Below are 6167 nucleotides of genomic sequence, written 5' to 3'. Positions count from 1 at the left end.
GTTGTGTGTTTAAGGACAAATTAAGTATATAAGTAGAGCAGGTTGTATTTTCTTTGCATGACGCATGTGCAATTTTACCTGTAAACTACGGTGCGACAAGGTTCCATTCGTCGTTGTCACTAGCGTAAAATCTTCATTATTCAGGGCAGGCAGGTATGAGAAATGCTAGGGCATCGAACCGTGAGGAGTCATATGTGAGGCTTGAAAGGCCATGATATATTGTTTGGGCTAAATGTGTGTTAGGTAGACGTGAAGCCGTTATATTTGCCTGGGCACATAAATTTGAATGTGTTAAAGAACCAGCCTATTAATAAGTTCAATTATGCTTTGGGCTGTGATATTATGTGAAAGAATGATTTCCTCGTTGTCGAGAAGAAGTCAGCCGTGGCCGGACTTAGTTTATTTTTGTGAGCTTTAAGAAGGACAGTTAGTTTTGACACAGCTGATTGCGCTGTGAGTCCATTAGAAAGAGAGAGTATTCTACGCGGGTGACCGCTAGAGTCCTGGAATACCGCTCCTTCACCCAGTTTCTTGCTTGTTGTCCCTTACAGCTGATTTGCCAGAGCAATGTGGGAAGATATGTCAAAGAGATGTTATTTACGAGCCTGCGTAACCTGTGAGAATCGAGGATGACTCCGAACCACTCTACCTTCGACAGTGTAATTATATGTGTGTGTTTTGTACTGTATATAATTTGTGTCTTGAACTTTCATTTTTGCTTTGTCATGTGTGTGTGTTGTCATATTGTTTGTGTGTTGTATAAGGGAATTATTGGCCCAGAAGACTAAATTGAGGGAAATTCAGGTTCCAACCCTGATCCATTGCAATTGGGATCGCGTTAATTAATAGAATCTGTGTATTTTGGAGATATATGTGAGGGGCAGCCCTGAATTTGTGTTGATATTTTGTGTTTCCGAATTGTCGGACTGTAAATAATGTTTAATCAAACCAATAACTAGTTATACCAATTATTACGTGCGCATTCACAGAGACAGCATCATATTGCGCCTTAGGGCTACTGGCAGAGGAACTTAACGGATCTACACCATAAGCGAATGTAGCGAGAATCCAGATTTCCACTGTAAATATAATGTATTTGTGATTTAATTTGCGGGATGTACCCGTGTTGCTTTGATTGATTTTCTTTGATTTATGTAATTATTTGGGTGTGTATCACCAGAACAGACCATTTTAGATCGTTTTACTTCGTTTTTTATTACAAATTAGTATGAGGTATATACATGTGCTTTTGGGATAATAAATCCATTATACCCGATTCATTCAGTAGCTATGTATCCACTTGTCCTGTCTATATACTTTTAGTATGATTTAAGTAGAGATCTTTGTGTTACTCTTTATTTTTCGAACATAACCACGCGCTTCCACCCTGAGCTTAGCCCAATTTGGAGACAGGAAATGGTGCAATAGTGCTCCATAATTGCAATCAATATTTTCAAAGTGTTTTAGATTTACTTGCACTCGTGTGGAAATAACATCTCAGTTTAGCACGCTACTAGGCCTGGAGTGCTCAGATTTGGCTACGTATTTTTTTCACTACTGGACTCATGTGAAAAATTCAGACAGGTCTAGCGGTCTTTTTTCTCTTATTCTGAGTCGCTTGGGAACACTATCTGGGTCTTCAAGAGTAAGTTCAAAATAAAACATGTTTCCCTTGGGTTTTCCATGAGTAACCGCCAGGACTGCAACTTGCGCTACGGGGTTCGTTTCCACCTAAAGTACGGAGTTCGACCTCTGCATGGTGCTATAGCCGAATATTTTATTAACGTAAAATGAACATATTTGGACCGTAATATGGTGATGCGGTACAATATACATTTTGGAAGGTAACTGATGCACCAAATTAACACAATTAAGATACGTTATAGAGAGGATCACAATGCCGCAAGTTTCAGGTCTGTTGCTTGCCCTATTACGCTACCATATCACAATGAAATCAGTGATGTGAAGAGTTCATGGTTATAAACGCTAGACAATGGAGTGTACAAACACCTAGGAATAAGTGTCAGAATAAATAATTTACTCATAGGTCATTTGTCCTGTATCTCGATGCATATAATGGTAAAAAATTAAGCAGTTAGGACTTTTATGATAGGAAGAACATGTTACAACGCAGCTGCGATGAAATGAACAGTGCAAAAGATCGGCACCCTCATTGGGAGGGTAAGAGCAACCTGTGACGTAATGTTTATATCTCAGAAATGACTTGTGTGTAGCAAGTGGACATATATGACTCAGTTCATATCGGGGGAATATTTGAGCATTATTTTAATTCACGGCGAATGCTCGTGCAGCTGCGGGGATGTGCGCTGAACGATTTCCATTAGGAAGGGCTCCATTTCGAAGAACGACCAATGTCACCATTGACCTGCATTTTGGGTTGTCGCCCAGGTATCAGATTCCCTATCAGTTGCTTTCCTTGTCTTTTCTTAAATGATTTCAAAGATGTTGGAAATTTATGAAACATCTCCTTTGACGCATTCTTCAAGTACCAAAATCCTCTTCTTCTCTCCCAAATTGTCTTGAATTCTAACTTTATCTTCATTTTATGATCTTTCCAACATTAATATAAATCATTCAATCACGTTCCCCAGATTTGCATTTAGGGCTGTCGCCTAGCTTGCAGATTGCCTATCAGTTGTTTCCGACTCTTTTCTTAAATTATTTCAAAGAAGTTGCGAATGTATCGAGTAGCTCCCCTGGAAAATTATTCCAGTCCCTAATTCCTCTTCCTCTAGTCGCAAAACACACTAATCCTGAATTCGAACTTTATCCTCATATTATGAATTTCCTTACTTCAAAAACTGTAGTATATTCGGGCTAGAACACTTGTTATCAATTATAAGACATCATCTCTACTCCATGAAATACCCGTTTATTTAAATTTCTTAACATTAATAAATCAGGGTACAAGAAATCCAACAGGTGACCCAAATCCTCGATAAAGGTATGAATCTACTTGCTAGAAAAATTATATAGTTCACTGACACATTTATTATTCTGTGTGAAGAGACAAGGAGGCCGATCAGTTTGATCCGCTAACAGGGGGGCTATCTGTTTTATATTTCCTCTCTGAAGATTTTGACAGTTACAAGCATGAAACAAAACAATTAACAGACTGCTTAAAATTTAGAAAATGTATGATTATTAATTCTTAGGACATTAGGCTGAAGGTTATGTGATATATTTTACGTCGTCATACGATATTTGAAACTACTAAAAATTGCACAGTATTCTTACAGCATTAGAAATGGAGTAAGAAATGGCTAGTTCTTGAAAAGAAAGAAGCAGTTTATAGTAATATATTGTAAAAACATCAATAAATAAGATACACACAAAGTAATATACGCTCTTGATAGAGCAAGTGGCCGTGTAGTTAGGGTCGCGCAGCTGTGGGCTTGCATTCCGGAGATAGTGGGTTCGAACCCCACTGTCGGCAGCCCTGAAGATGGTTTTCTGTGGTTTCCCATTTTCAGACCAGGACAATGCTGGGGCTAAATCTTAATTAAGGCCACGGCCGCTTTCTTCCCACTCCTATCCTTTTCCTATCCCATCGTCGCCGTAGGGCCTATCTGCGTGGGAGCGATGTAAAGCAAATTGTAAAACATAATAATAAATAAATAGATATATAGAAAAATTATGTTTTTATTTGCGACAAAGTTAGGGCTCAAGGCCTTCTCTTACACTTACTCACTCACCTAGAACAGTAAGTTATAAACCTACATACTGTATAACTATAAAAACAAACAACTCATAACATAATAAAGGTAATCTATATAAATAAAATCTTATCTACCGTGTGTCTGTACATTGACTGTTTTGGCGAGATTTCCATACAGTTATCCGTTTCAGGTGTAATAATGACCATCTGCATAATTTTAGCTTTGATATCTGTTTATATGTCTGTTTGTCTATAACGTGAAACCTACTGGTTATATTTCTACCAAACTTCATATTTAGAATCCACATGTCCTTGGGTAGGTTTTAGGACCAATATTGTTTCTAGATCCCTGAACTGACTGAGAGTTTATTCGAATCCGAAACCGTGATTTTGCACTCCCACAAAATATACACAATCAAAATAGAAATCTGCCTGCTTTAATGGAAATCAATTTGTAAACCTTCTTTCTCACGTGCATCATTTTGATACGAGGATTAATAAGGGAGATATTAACGGACCGTTTTTCGGTACAAGTCCCACCGGACTTAACTCAAGAGGGGGTGCGTGTAAAGCGTATTCCTTATAACTTGAAAACTACTGGACATATTTCAACCAAACTTCATATTTAGCATCCACCTGTCCAAAACTAAGTTTTTAGATCCATACCACGTCAAATTCCTGGAATGGACTGCGGGTTTATAGGGAACCTAAATAGTGATTTTACTCTTCCACAATATATACAAGACCAGCCTGACTGGAAATCGAGCAATCTTGATGGAAATCAATGTCTAAAACTTCTTCTCATATGCATGTTTTCGTTAGGAGGATTAACAAGAGAGATATCATGGACGGTCGGTTTTGCAGTGTTAGTCCAGCGGACATAACCCAAAAGGTGTTGTACGTAGAGCTGATTCTTTATCTATATAAAAAATATCGAAATGACCTTGTGTCTGTACATTGACTATGTTGGAAAAATTTTCGTACAGTTATCCGTTTCAAGTGTAATAATGATCATCTGCTTATTTTTTAGCTTTAGTTTCCTGAAAGTCATAAATTTTACCCCCTCGCCCAAAATTAAGATTGCAGCATAATCTATCAGACGAGCTAGAAAATTGAAATTTGGAAAAATATATGTCTTAGCCTCTAATCGACGGAAAGCTCCCACGATCTTTAAATATTCCAGTTTTACCCCTAAAATATCGGAATATTAGGGGCAGTTTTAATGTCGGTGCAGTCCTTGGTTCCGAGGTATTTCGCGGCTAAACGGTAAGTTGTATCACAAAACGGATGGCACGGTTTCAGTTCAATTTGGAGTGATCTACAACTTTGGTCCTATGACGTTTCGTCGTATCTCTATTTCTTATATGTTAGATTTGTTTCTATTTTACGATTATGCCTATATTTTGATCTTTAAACATGCATAATTCGTAGTTCAAATCAGTTATACGAAAGTTAGAATCATCTAATTCGACACGAACATCGGCTCACCCAGTATCCATACGTTAGCCAAATTCTATGTTTGTAGCTGTCACATTATTACCCAAAAGTAATGCTCTGTGAGAAAACCGTACCCAAATTTCACCCTATTCAACGTTTCTAACTCAATTTCACCCATAAAGAGATGAGACAGGAGGAGGTATCTTAAGACCAGCCTTTTCGACCGCTAAATGGGGCGTCTTATGGTACAATCCGTTTGTCCATATGGTGTATCGTTTAGCAGCAGACAATCTGTAAATGAAGGTTTGCATTATTGTAAACATGCATATACTTCGTATGTCGATCTATATATAATATTCATTGAAGTCGATTTGTAGCGATGTAGAAAGCGTGTGTTTGACATTATAATTAATATTTTACATCGATAGTGACTCTCAGCAGGAGGGCGTCTGCTATTGTAATCATTGCTCTCTACATCGAGTTTGACTGGCAGTAGGAATGGGATCCTATTCCAACTCCTTTGTAACTATCATTAGTAAGGAGGGACTACCACTGTAATTAATAATTCTCTTCCCGATTTGACTGGCAGAAGTCAAGGGAGCATGCAATTTTGTTCAAAACTCCCCTAACCGATTATGTTTGGGAGTAGGCAATTGTGCCTACCATTATAAACAAATTTACCCATCTAAAATGTGACTGGTATTAGGCATAGTGGCCTTCCTATTATAATGGAAACTCACCGACTCGGTGTGACTGTCATTAAGAAAAGGGGGCTGTCATTATAATGATAACGGAACAACTCAGTTTTGACTGGCACTAGGAAAGGTGCTTGGTGTTATAATAAAAACTCCTGAAGTGTAACCAGTCTGGAAGTAGGAAACGGCACCTGGCATCGTAATGAAAACTCCCCAAATCGATTGTGATCGCGCAGTAGTTAATGGGACCTCTAATTATAATGAAAACTTACCTACAGTATTGTGAATGGCAGTAGGGAGGTGAGCCTGCCATTATCATCACAACTCCGCAACTCTCACTTTACATTGGGAACAAC

Source organism: Anabrus simplex, chromosome 1 (assembly GCF_040414725.1).
Source record: "Anabrus simplex isolate iqAnaSimp1 chromosome 1, ASM4041472v1, whole genome shotgun sequence".
In the NCBI taxonomy this organism is placed as follows: Eukaryota; Metazoa; Arthropoda; class Insecta; order Orthoptera; family Tettigoniidae; genus Anabrus; species Anabrus simplex.
Note: the sequence above shows the minus strand (reverse complement) of the source record.